This window comes from Sinohyriopsis cumingii, chromosome 3 (assembly GCF_028554795.1).
Source record: "Sinohyriopsis cumingii isolate HCF-2022 chromosome 3, ASM2855479v2, whole genome shotgun sequence".
Taxonomy (NCBI): Eukaryota; Metazoa; Mollusca; class Bivalvia; order Unionida; family Unionidae; genus Sinohyriopsis; species Sinohyriopsis cumingii.
In genome coordinates, this window is record NC_142963.1 from 6,396,004 (window position 1) to 6,413,037 (window position 17,034).

A 17,034-nucleotide genomic window follows, 5' to 3' on the forward strand; every position below is an offset into this window, starting at 1 on the left:
TTTTTTCCTCCTTCTAGTTCGCCTGGTTCGTATAAATACCTAACGGTGACATTACCCAGCAGTGGGGACGCTAGCGTCCCTGGCTGCGTTGAAACATTTTGTTGCTGTTGTCCGCGTTCACTGACACGGGGTATATATTTTTTGTGATTGCATTTACAGGTCTCATGTTTGTTGTTCTGGTAATTTCATTATTCAGTGCGGCTATCACGTTTGGCAGTCTTGCAACCCATTCACGAGATCTCGTATCGTAAATGAATTCCCTCGCGTACTGGTATCCGAATAATCTCTCAGCGAGTGTTCTATTAAATCGCTCAACAATTGCCTGATCCCGATGAATTTCAGTATGTCCTCGTCGTATGGTAACGTTATGCTGCTTTGTCAGTGATGACACCGCGCCCTGAAATTCCTTGCCAGGATCAACTTGTAATAATCGTGGCCAGTTTAGAGGTCCTCGTTGATAAATTCGTTTAAACGCAGAGGCGACTTCGGACGCTGTTTTAGTCGCTAACGGTTCTGCTTCTTTGTATCTACTGGCAACATCAACTACTGTTAGCGCGTATTTGTATATTTTTCTACGGACAGTATCATGAGGCAGGAATAGTATGTCAGCCTGATGAACTTCATTGGGCACACTAACATCAAAATGTGCAAAGTTGATTTGTCGAGGTGGTGGTAAGTAGATTTGCCATATTGCTTGTTTTGATAGCCAATTTTTGGCAACCTCGCGTGTTACTGATGCCGCGTTGGCGAGTTTATTAATTGCTGAGTTACCTCTCCAGTATCCGATTGGGGAATAATAAATCGCTTGCATTTTTATTTAATTATCCAGCGCCTAATACTAATTTAGATTTCATCGCTGATCTTACTAACCAATTAGCGAGTGACTCCTTAAATGATTTATTTTTTATGGCGCTTAGTGCATGAATTAATTTCACATCCGCGATATGCCTGTCTTGTAGATCTTTACTTCGATAAGCAACATCATGTATGTGACACGCTGCGTCGATAGCGTTTATCGGATACTCTCCCGGTTTTGGTTTAGATTGTTCATCAAGTCTGATATCTAGTCGGGTCCCTGGACCGCAGTAATTGTATCCTGGGAGATGTTTTTCTCCGGGATACTTTGCCCAGGGAGTTCCGGGGAGCTTTCCAAGTTTGGCTGCAATGTCACCTCCGCTAAATTCTCGCTTTTTTTTTGAAATCTAAATTTTTTTGTGCCACATCGCGTACACTTACCAGAAAGTGCTTGTCTGTTATTTTTTGTTGTAATGGTTGTTAGATCATTCGTAGGGGTTCGTGCCTTACACTTCACACAATATAGATCCATAATTATTATTCTTTATATACAAATGGAAATTACAGATTTTTCTGCGACAAAAAAGAAAGAGCCAGTTAAGCATAATTCAGTGCTACCAAACTCTATCCGCGCGATTATAATTGGGCCATCCGGTTCAGGTAAAACACAGCTGTTGCTGAACTTGATAATGAAGTGGATGAAATGGGATAAACTGTATTTGATAGCTCCATCTGTAGATGATCAACGATGCTATAACGTTATAAAAGATTTTAATGAGAGTGCAAGCGCGCTGAGTAAAGACGGTGAGGATGTTGTTGAATTTATCACTGATATCGAAGAAGCCCCCAGCGTCGAGGATCTTGATGAATCAATTAACAACCTAGTAGTGTATGATGATGTTATGTTGGACAAGCAAAAAAATCCCGCAAGAATATTTTCCCGGGGACGTCACAAAAACACTGATGTGATTTATGTTACTCAGCGTTATACACAAATTCCTAAAGTAATCAGGGATAATTGTAATCTTCTTGCGATATTCAATGGAGTTGATACACATACACTGAGAAATATTCATCAAACCTGGTGTGGTGGCGATATGGATTTAAATAAATTTAAAAATTTCTTCAGTCATGCTCAAAGAAAACCTCACGGATTTGTGACAATAAATTTACACGATCCCAGAACAAGATACCGTATTGGACTTGATACACTATTTGCAACATAAAAATGTTTTTCCTTGGAAACTCATTTCCCAGAGCAGCAGAGGGGATGGACCCGACCCATGGATTTTTCAATAACGACCCCGCCACGGAAACTGTTTCAGATTTATTGAAGTAACCCAAGTTGTCAGTGCAAACTCAACGAGTTTGTCCCTGGAAACTCTTCGAGTTTTCGGGGGACATTTTTTTTTGTCCTGTATTCTGAATAGAAGGGTTTATTTCGTCGAAATAAGCCCTCTATCGAGGAATAGTTTCCTGGAGGGGTTTATTGTGCAAAAAGTTTCGGTCTGTACAGCCCCTCTGCTGCTTTTCAACTAAGGTTTGATTGTCAGTGTGGAAATAGATACATATATTTGATAAGTGTTTTCCCCAGACCTCTACTGCCATAACGATGGGGTAGAATTCTGGAAGCGTTATATTTTGAAATGCCCATGTCAGATCCCAAATGCAATACAAAAAGTTACAATGGCAATATAGTAAGCTGGCACAACTACAGAGGGGAGATATGGTTAAATATTGTAAATATTGAGAATATGTTTAAAAAGGTAAAAAAATTGAGATTTACATATTTGGCTTAAAATATATATTTGCACTCTTGATAGAGGGAGGAGTATTCCTTTCACTTATTTGCCTCTATAGGCCTGTACTGGCTATACTCACATTAAACACGACACGGATTGCTTACCACTTTCACATTCCTGTCTAGTTACCTGCGACCGTCTGATGTTAATACGAACATATTTTTTGCAAGTTTGACAAGTAAAAATGAAAAATTCGTTTATCTTGTGTGTGGTTTTTCAACAACCCGACTGAGATTACCTTTTTGAAATGCATACAGTTGGATAACATTGCATCCTTATGTCACGGATGGGTTAGTTTATTATCGTCGGTTTTTGTCAGACAATATATGAATTCCTAATATAGGACCCAGATCGCCTTTTCAGTAAAGACCTGCATAATTGCCATGACATAACTGTTTTGTTGGAATGTCTAATCGCAAAAGTACAGCAATGCATTTTGCAGAACGGCTTGTCCTGGTGTTGAGGTTTCTTTCTTCTTTTGATGTGAAACTCACTCCAGTAGACAACGAAAATGCATATTTCAGTTTTTCAAGTTTTATATTTGCACATATTTTATAAACCCTTTTAATATTGGCTGGCATCATCCTTAAGATGAATTTGTTTAAAACTAAGCTAATTTGTGCTATAACAATTTTTACATTTGGTCAGGTTCATAATCTATGAAACATTGTCGCTAACCTCTAGGAATTTTGGGTCATTTCACAGTCGTACATTTCTTCAGTTAAGCTTTTGTTTGAAAGGCTTACATTTTCTAATGATGTAATCACATTTGCTAAATGCAACATTTATGATTAAACTGCAAACAAAAAAATGAGAATAAATAAAATCTATGTTTGCACTCTTGATTAGAGGGAGGAGTATTCCTTTCTCTCATTTGTCTCTATAGGCCTGTACTGGCTATACTCACATTAAACACGACACGGATTGCTTACCACTTTCACATTCCTGTCTAGTTACCTGCGACAGTCTGATGTTAATACGAACATATTTTTTGCAAGGTTTGACAAGTAAAAAAGAAAACTTCGTTTATCTTGTATGTGGTTTTTCAACAACCCGACTCAGATTACCTTATTGAAATGCATACAGTTGGATAATGTTGCATCCTTATGTCATGGATGCGCTAGTTTATTATCGTCGGTTTTTGCCAGATAATATATTTATTCCTAAAGATACTAGTTACGCAGCTGACAGAAGCTATCCAAATAAACGGTTACATATTAACATAGCTAGCATGTGACGTCAACCACCAGCTATGCTATGCGCTTTGACTAGCTCTTACCTATTTACCCTGACAATTAGGAAAGTTTATTTAGTAGTAGCACGTAGGGAATATACTTTTTTCTGACAAATTAAAATATCATGTGACGAGTAAAGGGGAGTGCCTAAACGAATACTTACAACTTTCGTAGCGAACCTTCTATCTCTACTCTTTTTTAATCAGAGATTGGTTTCGGAGCTTGATAAATGTTATCGAGCCCTTGCGCTTGAGTATGAGCTGTTGATAAAATAAACGATTCCCTTTATCGCCTTTCATATTGATAGAGTCGTAGAAAGCCTTCTGGCACTTCACCTCCAGCCTATTCATTACAATAATTACCTCACGACTATCTTCATTTTTCGCTTCTTTCGTCTTATTTCTTTGAGGACGATTCAGAACAGAATCCCGAAAAACTCGCCTTCTGGCTTTAATATACACTGGTACCACCTGACCTATACGTTCCAAAACGAGTCAATTCCCAATAAAACGGCCAACTGGAGATACAAGTAAAATCTCTACAATACTCGACTGGCGGAGTTTTTTCGTGCTTTATATACACTTTGGTTATATATGAAGTGCACGAGCTTCTCGCCTGGTGAGAACTATTACGTCACTATCATTGTCATATTGCTTACACGAGTTTGTATTCTTTAGTCAGCTCCTGATAATACGTTCTAAGAGATTTTCTCAACAATGACAATGCCAAGAACAATTCAAGTTATTGGACTGTATTATTGGCAACTACATGTCTATTGCCGCTGTCGACTAAGATAATGCGTGCCCCTTGCGTAGGATTCGTGGAAAAGGGTGTGTGGCTATATGAGGGTATATCACGTGCAATATATATTTTAGAGACTGGTGATGATGGCATTGCTGATATTAGATTACGAATAAATGATAACACGTTTGTCTTTTTCATTCAAGTTAAATTATCATGCCACGGGGACACTATCGAATTATACTCGAAGTACACTGGAGAACTGCGTGGAATGTTCAATATATACGCAGTGTACGGTTCAGTTATTCTTATAGGTAACTACTATCACAGTACTCATTCATCTGAGTCAACAAATAATTTGCTGCGTTGCCAGTTCATTAGTAGCGATTGAATTTCATTTAGCAATCGAGGCCTTCGTAAAGGTTCCCAGCATTTGTATGTTTCCTATTATGATGTATGTCGTTAATTGTTCACATTGTATTTCATAATTCCAATACCGACATGCTAGCTGAGACAATCTTAGATAAATGTTTCTAACCGCTGACCTATATTTGGATATTTGAAATTTCAATTTTAAACGATGAGTGATTCGAAGTTCGAACTTTAAAAGCTGGACAAGAATAAGTCTATAGACGATGATCATTTAATGCTTATAGACTCGTTCCTATATCATGACATACAAAACTATACATTTTGAAATACATCGTTAATTCAAAGTCCATACACCACATATTGTCAATATAGTGACTAAACTGTTAGTCGATTTGTACATGCTGTCAAAATATTTATATTTCTCTAGTCAGTCGATTGCTGCGTGAAGATTTTGAAGTTATTGTTAAATTTTATGTGCATGTTTACTGTATTTACATTAGCTATCCGTTATTGAATTTGTCAATTCTCACGCGGCGATGGTGACCCAAGATGTACTCGATTTGTTGTTAGTACTAATGATCGCTTATTTCTTTGCTGAATATACAGCATTCACTCAACTTTGCTTTTTGTTTGATATTTATTTACCAGATTTATTGGTAAGTTTTCGATTGTTCATTTTTCATGTGTTTTTTGACTGACTGTACTCTTTGTAGCACGGAGGAACCACAAAAAATCAACCAATCAATTAATAAATCAACCGATCAATCAGTCAATCAATTTACTTATGGCTTCAAAAGAGCTACGCAATCACTTGTCTGCCAGCACATTATACTACGGGAGACCGCTATCAGAGCTGTTCTGGCTTGAATACAGAGAATTCCCGGAAACATTTCTTCTCTTTGGATGTCCTAGAATGCGTTTGAATTGGCAACTTGAAGAAAAAAATATCACTACGCTGTTGACTTATATATGAAAATGATTCATTTCATATATGGCAAGATATATTTGTCTAAACAATTTAACTTCAAGAAAGTATACAATCTTTGACTCTTCCTTTCCAGATTTCTAAGACTGCAAAGATGGACCTCAAACGATGGCGACATGTCGTTTTAATATGGGTGTGTCTGGAAGTAATCTGTTTTGGTGGCATACAGTATGGATGGGGTACGCTTGTTTATATTCTGAAAGATGAGGGCATTCATGAGGATCTGTGTATGGAGGAACCGAGGTAGCTATTACCAGCTTACAGGTGTCTTAACAGTTCGAGTAAATCAAGCAAATCATAAAGGTGTAATAAAATATTAATCCCTTCCTAAGGTACTTGAAGTTGAACAGCGTCTAATGTTTAGTTCATTTAACAATAAGGCCATTGTGCTTGTGATTTGACTCAACTTCTATCGAGCACTGTGCGGATGTGCATTGTCTATCCGCATCTTACTTGGCTGGTCTTGACTCGGATTGGTTGAGCTTCTCGCCACCCAGGACTCCATTATTCTAATCTAATTTGGGTCTTACATGAAATATGGGTTTATCAAATTAAACTGTCATAAGTAGGCAGTTAGCTAAATCCATTCATATTAATGACGTCATCCTGCATCTAATTGGATGAGCTTACTACTATTCTATAGATTTTAATTTCTGGTGCATATATCCATATACCATATCAGTCTCGTAGAGGGGTGTAATATCAGTGATATATTTATTAATACGGTGGTCTTGTATCGGATTGGCATGGCTTGTCGGCACGCTCGCGACTCAGTCTTGGAATAAATTCTGGTCAGACTTAATACAAGGTTTCTCTTATATACGTGTTCAATAGGTTTTATCATTCGCGTGACCAATGCATATTAATGCATCTGATTTTAGTAGTAACGTGTGGCACTTTGGGTTCAATGTCAATTTAATATGGACAAAACGATAGTCCGGGGAAAATAGTCATTTAACATACGAATGTTACTCTGGGGCATAAGGATAATTTAACATCGGAATAACATTTTTGACTTTAAGGAGGAGTTTACATGGGAATGGCACTCACAAGTGGAATCTAACGAGTTGGTGTCGCTCTAGCCAAGTGGAATCTGACACGGTGATGTTATTCTGGGGACATTGGGAATTTAACAACCAACCAGCATTTTGAGGACATCTAGACAAGGGGAAATTTAGTATGAAAAATGTCCATAGGATTAACATCACGGTGCCCTTTGGGATCTAACAGGAACTGAGCATTGGATTTGCTGTCTGATGTCTAACGGGAATTGTAATGTTGAAAAATTAGAATAGTTTTAAAAATCGGGGTTACGGGGCTCTTTACGAACAATAAAATATTATATTGTTAAAACTACAACTAGCATCCCCTTATAAACAAAAGCAAGAATCGCAGCAACACTTGTAATTACATCATCACTAGTTAACACTATCTAACATTCATTCCCATTAGTGGCTATAAATGTAGGTATTAGAGTCTCGTTCTTAAATTCCGTTTGGGGCTACAATGCCATATCCAACAGGACTATAGCCACTACGCATTGTTACAGACAGGCAGAAAATTCCTTCTTACAAGTACTTAATATTCCATATAAGCGATGTAATCTCGTCCTTGCAATTTTGAAACTCGGACAGAAAATTCTAATTTTTCTATAGCAAAAAAGAAGGAAAGTTCATTGTTTGCTTTCCACAAAGTTGATACAATGTTACACGACAGCCTTATTTTTTTTAAATTACCCCATGGAGACCAGAGTCTGTTTCTACTGCAATTGCCTCACGACGAAGGTGATCTTCCCTAACATCTTTATATCCACACCTTACTCATCTGATTCGGTGAGTTAGTCTTCACATTAAACGTTTGTTTAGTTGAGTTAGTCCCCACATTACCCATCTGGTTGATTGAGTTAGTCCCTACGTTACCCATCTGATTGGCTGCGTAGGTTCGAGTCTCGGATTCGGCCAATGTGGGTATGTGAGAAAGCTTACCAGTAGCTTCTCGAGGGTCGGTGGTTCTTTCCGGGGATTTCCTGGGTTCTTCCTCCAACATTAATACTGGCCGCCATGTATAGCCTATCTTGTGCTGAAAAATGGCGTTAAACCCTACAACAACAACAACAACAACCTATCTGATTGGGTGATTTAGTCCCCACATTACCCATCTTACTGGGTGAGTTAGCCCCCACATTACCCATCTAATTGGGTGAGTTAGTCTCCACATTACCTATCTGGTTGGGTGAGTTAGTCCCCACATTACCCATCTGATTTGACGAGTTAGTCCCACATTACCTATCGGATTGGGTGAAGTAGTCCCGACATTACTCATATGTGTATTTGAGTTAGTCCCGCACAATACCCATCTGAATGGGTGCGTTAGTCTCTGCATTACCCAAATGTTTAGTTGAGTTAGTCCCCACATTACCCATCTGATTGGGTGAGTTAGTCCCCACATTACCCACCTGTTATACCATACAGAAATAACGGCGACAAGCGTTGTTAACGGATTGAAAGAAAAAGTAAATTCGGAATTATCAAAATAATATTAATCGTTGTTTGTTTGTCGATGCAAAAATTGGACCTAATTGCTCCCAAAATTAGCATTGTCTTTAGACGTCATTTTACTCGTGAATGATGAAGTCAAATTAGTTCACGGAAAGAAAACAAAACGAATAATGAAACTCAAATCACTTGTTGCATTAATTACGATTAAACATTTTTCTTGTATGCCTGCTATTTTTAATGTTCGAGTACCTTCGGTCTCAAACGCAACACTATAATATGTTGGTATAATCGAGTGGAATATTCCAGTCATCTTATTATTCTGGTACAATGGAGTGGAATACTCCAGTCATCACTGGATGAATTTGTATTCGTTTAAAAAACTGTAATATTTTGGTATAATTGAGTTGAAAATTCCATTTATCGCCCTAGGTGAATTTTTATTTGTTTAATATTCCAGAGGAGGAAACAACACAACGAATTTAACAGCAGCTGCCTCTGTGCACTGTCCAGACCAAGATGCACGATTCAACCTGTATTACTCCGTAGCCACGTCCGCCGTTGTGGTTTTCTTCATAGTAGGCGGCCCTCTTTTCTCCAAGTTCGGTACAAGAATTGTGCGCCTGGTTTTTATGTAAGTTTGGTTTTCACTTGAGTTCACTTGAGTCTGAATTATAAATGATAAAGCCTCCAAATAGACCGTTAATTCTGTTCCTGTCACGATTTTATTCTTAAAAGTATGGCAACGACCATCAGAAAGAAATAATGCGGGTGCAGATTTACAATTCTAGCAGCAGAGACGGTGAACATACCACTTGATTTAAAGTCCATTTATGAAAACCGCATACAAAAAAAATAAAAAATGAAAGGTCAATAACATCAAATAGAACCTTCTAACTGACCGATTGTTTCACTAATTTGGTTAGTTGTTTTGTTACTTTATCTTTGTCGTTTATGTTTCTCAAAATTGTGTTTATCTGTCGGGGCACTTATTTGTGGCTGCACCCTCTCTGCTGCGATAAATGTGTGAGCAATTAAATCAATATTATATCATTTATGGAATCTTACACTAGTAGATTAGTTCGAGAAAGATAAGAAGCAATCAGAAGATATCTTCCTGTTCGTGATGCTTTTAAAAGGAAACTTCAAGGACGTCAAGAAGCACAAGATGATTAAGCAGCAGATAAAGAACATTTTTTTAAACCTGTTACAACGGCTACTGAAAGAGTTGATAATAATGTTGATTATATTGCATATAATAATGAAATAAATAATTATTCAACGATAGGACAACAATTTAAAAGAGAACCTAATAAACCTAAACCTGAAATTGCTCTTCAAGTAAAATTGAAGAAAAAAGATTTCAATGCTATCGCGAATGCAAAATCAGAAGAAGAGGTTTATGATATTGTTGTACAATGTCAAAGTAAGGATAACTATATAAGAACGAAACATGCTGAATTAGAGATGTATATACAGGAGTCTCTCAAAGATAATGATCCTGATTTTAAAATTTTTAAAAAAGACGTAAGAAAAAGAGAACAACCTCAACAAATACAAAATTAAAACTGAAAATCAACCACAATCTCCTCGACAAGGGCAGCAACTACAACGGCAACAATCACAACCTCCTAAGGCTCAACCACAACCTTCTAGTGCTACAACTGAAGGTTTAAACACTCTCAGAACTGCAGGTTATCCTGGAATAGTAGATGTTGCTGCAAAATATGATGAACAAGATAATTATTTAAAACCTGAATATAGACCTCTGACAAAAGATGATTGGGTTAGAGGTGTATCTTTAATCAGCTTTGGTCCTAATCTTGCAGAAGATGAAACGTTTCAGAAATCATTTTGTAATAATGTAGGAAAGCGAGAAGAAGAAATTCAAGAAGAAGAGGAAGCTTTTTATAACCCACCGATTTCAAACCCTCCTTCATAAACAAAAAGTGTTTTAGGAACTTGTCCTGATAGTGTTCTTTCCGATGTTGAACGGTTGGAAATTCTGATCGGAGGAAAACGCGCAGGAAATAATTCTCCGTAAATTATTAAAGAAATATCTGATATTTGCCGAAAGTTTATTTACAGGCCGTGTAATGGATCGTAATGTTTATCTTTCTCGCATTAATGAAATTGTTGATGAGTATTACAGCTACTGAAAACAATTAATTAATCAGCATGTAATTTAAAAAATGATAATACACAATCCTCAACGTGGGCCTGTAATTGTTAGGTCGTAAATTCACGATTGCCAATGATCAAAGCGATTTACTGAGATGGACGTGATGATGTTATTCAAGGTTAATTTAAGAGAATAGCTCCAAAAGCAATACCGATTGCAAAACAATTAGGAATGAAAGTTATTGATGCTATTCGCGATACCGGTATCAGTGCTGTTTGTAATGTTTCCGGTAAGGCATTTTCAGCAATCAAAGAAGGATTAGCTCTATTTTCAGCAATCAAAGAAAGATTAGCTCGATTAGCACGAAGTAAACAACAGCCAGTAAAATTACCCAGTACTGAAAGTATGCCTGCCAATATCAGTAAAATAATAAATCAAGTAGCTAATCAAAAACTAGCAGAGTTGACTGTTAATGAAGTCGTTCCTGCTAAGTTGACTACTGAAATTATGACGGTAAATGCAAGTGTTATTTCAGAAAGTGGTCTTCGTGTTAGACGATAACAATGATAATAAAAATGTTTGATATGGACGCATAATTCCCAAAGATGAATATATACGCGATTATCAATATTATTCTTATGACACACGTGTACCAAATCACCGTAGTCGAAACGAACTACAAGTTAAAGATAACTTTTGCCTGCTGAAGCATTTATCAAAGTAGAAGTAGAAATTGTAAAAACAGATAATACAAAATATGTAGATAATGTTAAGTGAGTTTTGTTAATGTTATTGTGGCGTTGTTTGACAGCGTTACGTACATGATTTATGGAAGAAATATTGAAACAATTAAAAACGACGTTGATGTTGCTACAACAATGCCTTGTCTTGCAAGATATTCAGATGATTATACGAGATTAGCTGGGCCGTCAATGATGTTTACCAAAGATAACAGTGATTCTCCTGAATTTATTAAAGAAGTTAGGGGTAATGTAAGAAACGCTACAGGAGATAATACTACACAATTACTTGTATCAATCAACGTAAATTACAATTTAGGATTTGCTACACGTAGATCAATGTTAAAATGTGGAAGTAGATGATTTTCATGCGCAATTCCGTTATCTCATATGTAGAAATGTTAGATAAGTTATCTTTGGAGCTAAGCATACAGCTGTACTTGGAAGGAAAGCTACTGATGATGATGCCCTTTGACGAGCTGCCGCTGTTGTTGAGGCTAGAAAAGTTCCGATAGCAATACTTTCACCGTCGATGCCAGTAACGACTCCAACAATTGCTGAAGACGAAGCGTTAATTAGTTTTATGAATTCGGGCGAAAAATCACAGATAGCACTCAAAGTAATATTAGTGGTCTATTCACATGGCAAATTGCATTACAACAAGGAATTTCTGCACAAAGACATATTTGTATTGCTTTACCAATCACAGTCGCATGATATTTGACAAACTTGGAGTTATTGAAGTTTCTTTACGGATATACAGACATCAAAAACCATCTGAAGATATATTGTTAAATTTTGATTTGAATCATATAGCACGTGCATATCATCGTTTATTGACAATTATGGGGCGTGATCAAAATATAGATACTGGTTTACAAATACCTCAGTTAGATTTGATAAGACTGTATCCAATCTATTACTTTTCATTGAAGCATATAGCATTATTTAAACAATATGTCGTTGATATTCACTTTCGAGCTCGCGTAAATAGAGATGCTACTGTTATTCCTAATTAATTACAGAGCAATTGCAGTTATCCTCAGCGATAAAGCAATGATAATTGAAGGCACTGGCGGGCGAATGGGAGTTGTTGATACACCGATAGAAAACATGTAATTAAATCGCTCAGGATATTTATATCATATCAACATGTTAATGTCAGTCTGACTCCTGGTCAGATTAAAAAGATTCAATCAAATTCAGCAAAGAACAGTGGAACAAAAATTTTACTAAAAAAAGATCAGAACACAGGTGGTCAAAAGAAAGTATCATTGTCAGAACGTCAACTCAGGCATTTCATGACGCCAAACAATCGAAAACAGGCGTTAAATTCAATCTTTCTGCTGATGCAGAAAAAGACTCAATTAAACAGGCGGTATATTTCCACTTCTTGCAGCTATACCAGCTTTATTAGCCGCTGCAGCACCAGCTATTGCAAAAGCAGCTGCACTTGGCGCTGCTGAAGCTGTTGGTGGATTAGCAACACAAACTTAATAGCAGGAAAAGGAATAAAAAAGGGAAGGAGTTTAATATTACCAGGAACCCCTCATTGGTACGGAAAAGGTCCGAGACTTCCAGGAACACTTCGATGATTCTAAAGTATTAAACATCACAAATTTCTGATGTGCTTTTTGTGTGATCAATTAGCGAAACAACCAAATAAAATTGAATCTGGTATCATTAATCTGGATCAAATTTCGATCAAATTTCGGGTCCGGTACTCAATGGGTGGCATACGCGATTGATCCACGTGGAATTATTTTTTTGATTCGTATGAGTTTGCTCCAGCAAAAGAATTTTTAAATTACGTAAACACAATAAAAACTCCAGCCTGGTATTCAATATTACCAACACAAACAATCACACATCCGCCAATATGCGGGCGTGAAAAAATTGTTGTACTAGACGCTGTGTCATCATCAATATTACCATCTCATAAAGTCATGCACGATACAAGTAGACGCGTCATTTTAAACAGATCCTAAAGTATAATTGTAGATATTTACGGAAGATCTTCTCGCCTGAGTAAGACTCGGCAAGGCGACTTATCTAACTATGCAACCCATGAGGAGGAACTCTCTAATCTATTGAGTCATGCAACTGTGGACCAAAATGAAGTCGTTGTTTATGAGGACAAACAAGGACGATTAAATACGAGTAATATCCCGTTGACATATAGTATTCTGCGGTTTCCAGATGCAACAGAAGATAACTTACTGGTGTTTGCTTTAAACGGTGAAATTAATAAACCATATGAATCAGTCCTATCAATCATGGGAGAAATTGCTGGACGTATCTGAAGAATTGGAGATATCATGCATGGCGATCTCAATAAGCAGAAATACAATTATTAATGTGAGGGAACCAAAATCAGATGATGATGTGATAACACAAAGATCTGTGGACATCAACAACAACATGATCAGAACTGAGATCAATGATCGTTTATTAACCGCAGCTGATAAAATGAATGGTTCTAACAATATGACTAATAATAAAATTAATGGATTTGGAGAACCAGAATAAAGCGATGACGCTGCAACGAAGAAATATGTCGATGATAGCAACATTCCGGTGATGAACTCCTTAATGACAATCAACAATGGAATGACCACATTTAGATCTGAATATTCTAATTATGAACAAATGTTTTTAAATTTTCGTAGAAACATAAATAGAGCCATTAATGTTTTTTTGGGGAAATCCGCCAGACATCGACATTAAGCTTTCTGATATAAAAACAATTACCGATCGTGTATTATATACGGTAACATCTGGATCAGCATTATGGTCACCACTGAATAAATGTATCAAACATAGCGTTGAGGCTACTGGTATATATATATATATGATCTCAGTACTAGGTGTTACAACATTTATAATATCTACCACAATTTCACGGCGTTTTCCACTAACAGGATCCTCTGGATATATATTAGTGATGTTGGATCAAAACGACGAGGGAATATTCGTGGTGGAACCCGAAGAAAAGAGTAACCCCGTGTTGTATTATTATTGTCTTGAATTAGTTGCTAAATTACCATCTACTTTAAATATAATGAGTTCCAAATCAACGTTTATCGTTTTAGTTACAATCAAGCACATGAATGCAAAGAAAACTAAAAAATATAGTTGACGAATATACAGTAAAAGTACAAAATATCGCAGACATGTAGTTGCTGTTGACATAAATGTATATTCGGCGTCTGTTGTTATTGCTGGAACCGGCTTATTATTATCAACAATAACAATAACATCACGGGCAGTTGTAAAAATTTGTGTTTCAGCTGCTGGCCTTCTTCATATCGCAAAATATATGTACGTGCACAAATGCAAAATTGCATGATTATATAGAAAATTTACACACAGCGATGCTAGCGTACTCCAAATTATCCTTGTTGTTATCATCAAGTCTTAGTGATTGAAAAATATCAGATTATGAGTTCACGGAGATGATTAAAATATACAAGGAAGTAATGACTGTGATACAATCCACGCCTGATTTAGAAAATAATAATTTTAGTAATAATGTCAACTCCGAACGAGGTACTTGAGCAAATTGTCTTTAATACAAATCCGTCAAAAACTACGATGATAGCAGTGAGCTCAATACTTCCAGAATTTAGTGTTAACTTTCCAACTGCAATTCTAGCAAAAGAAATAGCACAACACAGCTAAGAGTATACTACAGATGGCCAAATATCAAAACAAAATAGTTTGCTAGATTACCAGTAAATAATTCATTTGTATTTGCAAATACAAATAAAGATGATTAAACTCTCGATTGAAGAAATCAATGATGAATTCCAGCTCAGAATTAAATCCATAAGACAACAGAAAATAGCTATCACTGTTCACGAACCAACTTCATCAGCAGCAATAGAACAAACTTCGCCAGATTGCGTTGTAGATATATATCAATCATCAATCAAATCAGTGTTAGGATGGTCTGAAATTCCACCTGAATATAACGGACCGCCAGAACCTCAACGAGATATTTTCTCTATTAACGTAACGAAATTTGTAAATTATTTCAAAGTTATTTTTTGGAGTATCTTGATAACAATATAAAAAGATAAATCACTGAAACAATACAACATTGAAATTAAATTGTATCAGACCATGATTACGCTAATCAAATTAGTATTGAGCATGTAAATATTAGTAGTATTTGGTTAGGAAAAGTGGAAATAAAGGATATATTAAGCAAATATTTGCTGAACATCATAAAATAGCTGAATCAGATTAACCAAATTTTATATTACAGGATTTGATACGGACGAACTAAAATTACAGGTCAATGATATTACCAATGAACATTTTCTACAAATCTTTGAATCATGGAGAAAAATAAATCCACTAGCAGGTATTCTCGAACATAACAATGATTTGTACGGTAGTGGCAGACACATTTCACCAGGAATTGTAAATATAACATCAATAATCGCAGTCAATTTTGTGTGTGATGCAATTAATGGCAGCTATCAAATTGCTCTTGAAAAATCCAATCAGGCCCAGCACGGATATATTCTGTATTAGTTTACACGGCAAGTACCTCCTGGATATTTGATTATACAAGAGCCGATTAATCCGGTTTATCTACGTTGTCATAATCTATTATTATCAAGAATACATTTCAAACTTATTGCTTAGACTGGACACTTAATCGATTTAAGGAATGAAAATCTGAATATAAATCTCTACGTAAAATCATCAAATTGATGGGTATATTCAAATTATCGAAAAAATATTACACAAGATAAATATGTTTTTACTGATTCTCAGAAGTCACTAGCCACGACAGGGACCCCAATTGCTATAACTTTCATTTTCTTCAGTGACGTTATCACTATTTTCACTTACACAATCTCCTTTAGAAAAGTTATCACTACTTTCATTCACAATCGCTAATAATTTTGTCACTGTTTTCAGTTTCACGATCTGACATAATTTTGTTCAACTGTCTCACGCGCGTGTTAGTAATCTTTTTCTTCTCATATTCGTCAGTTAATTCTGATCTAATTTTTTTAATCGCTCGTGAGAGAGTTACTAATTTTTCAAATCTGTATCTTTAACCATAGCCAAAGTTCGGAACACAGACTGTTGCATGAGCTTTATAAATATTTACTCTGCTGTTACTTTATATCTATCTTCGAACTTTCGTGTTTGCAATGATTCAAAATCACAAATAACTTTGTCTGGATCAAATTTAATTTTTATACCTTCGTATTGTAATTTTTAATTGCAGAAATGATGGCAATATTTTCGTAGTTAATTATATAATAATCATATAATAATAATGCATATATATTTAAATTTTTTTTTTACATATTTATTGTATTAAGCTATTTACAGCGTATATACAATCTTAATTCTAAGGACGGCTCAACAATAACCTAATTCTAAAGACGACACAATACATATAACCTTATTTCTGTACATATACGGGGCCTTCTCTGAGTTAAACAGATTTCTCTCTCTCTCTCTCTCTCTCTCTCTCACACACACACACACACACACACACACACATACACACACACAATAATCAACCCCCAGAGAGTGCATAAGAGCGTGGTGACATGGTGGGAAGGGATTTACTTTTTTCCCCGTTGAAAACATGTCGCCACGATCGACACTGTCAGTCGCAGGAATCAAACGCCATCCCTCGAGTATGGGAATTTAACGTGCTATCATTGTACGACTGTACACATCTTATAGATATACGTTTCAGAAATTAGTATAAA

At 36.2% G+C, this 17,034-nt stretch overlaps 1 long non-coding RNA gene across 1 annotated transcript in view; it reads left to right on the top strand.

Annotated features, from left to right (window-relative positions):
- Nucleotides 1–9,053, top strand: part of LOC149802421 (uncharacterized) — a 30,449-nt gene extending 21,396 nt beyond the window's left edge. The window contains exons 2-3 of the long non-coding RNA XR_016419908.1: nucleotides 6,007–6,173; nucleotides 8,886–9,053. This is a non-coding gene — a long non-coding RNA (uncharacterized LOC149802421). The remainder of the gene's footprint in view (nucleotides 1–6,006; nucleotides 6,174–8,885) is intronic.
- The last annotated feature ends 7,981 nt before the right edge of the window (nucleotides 9,054–17,034 follow it).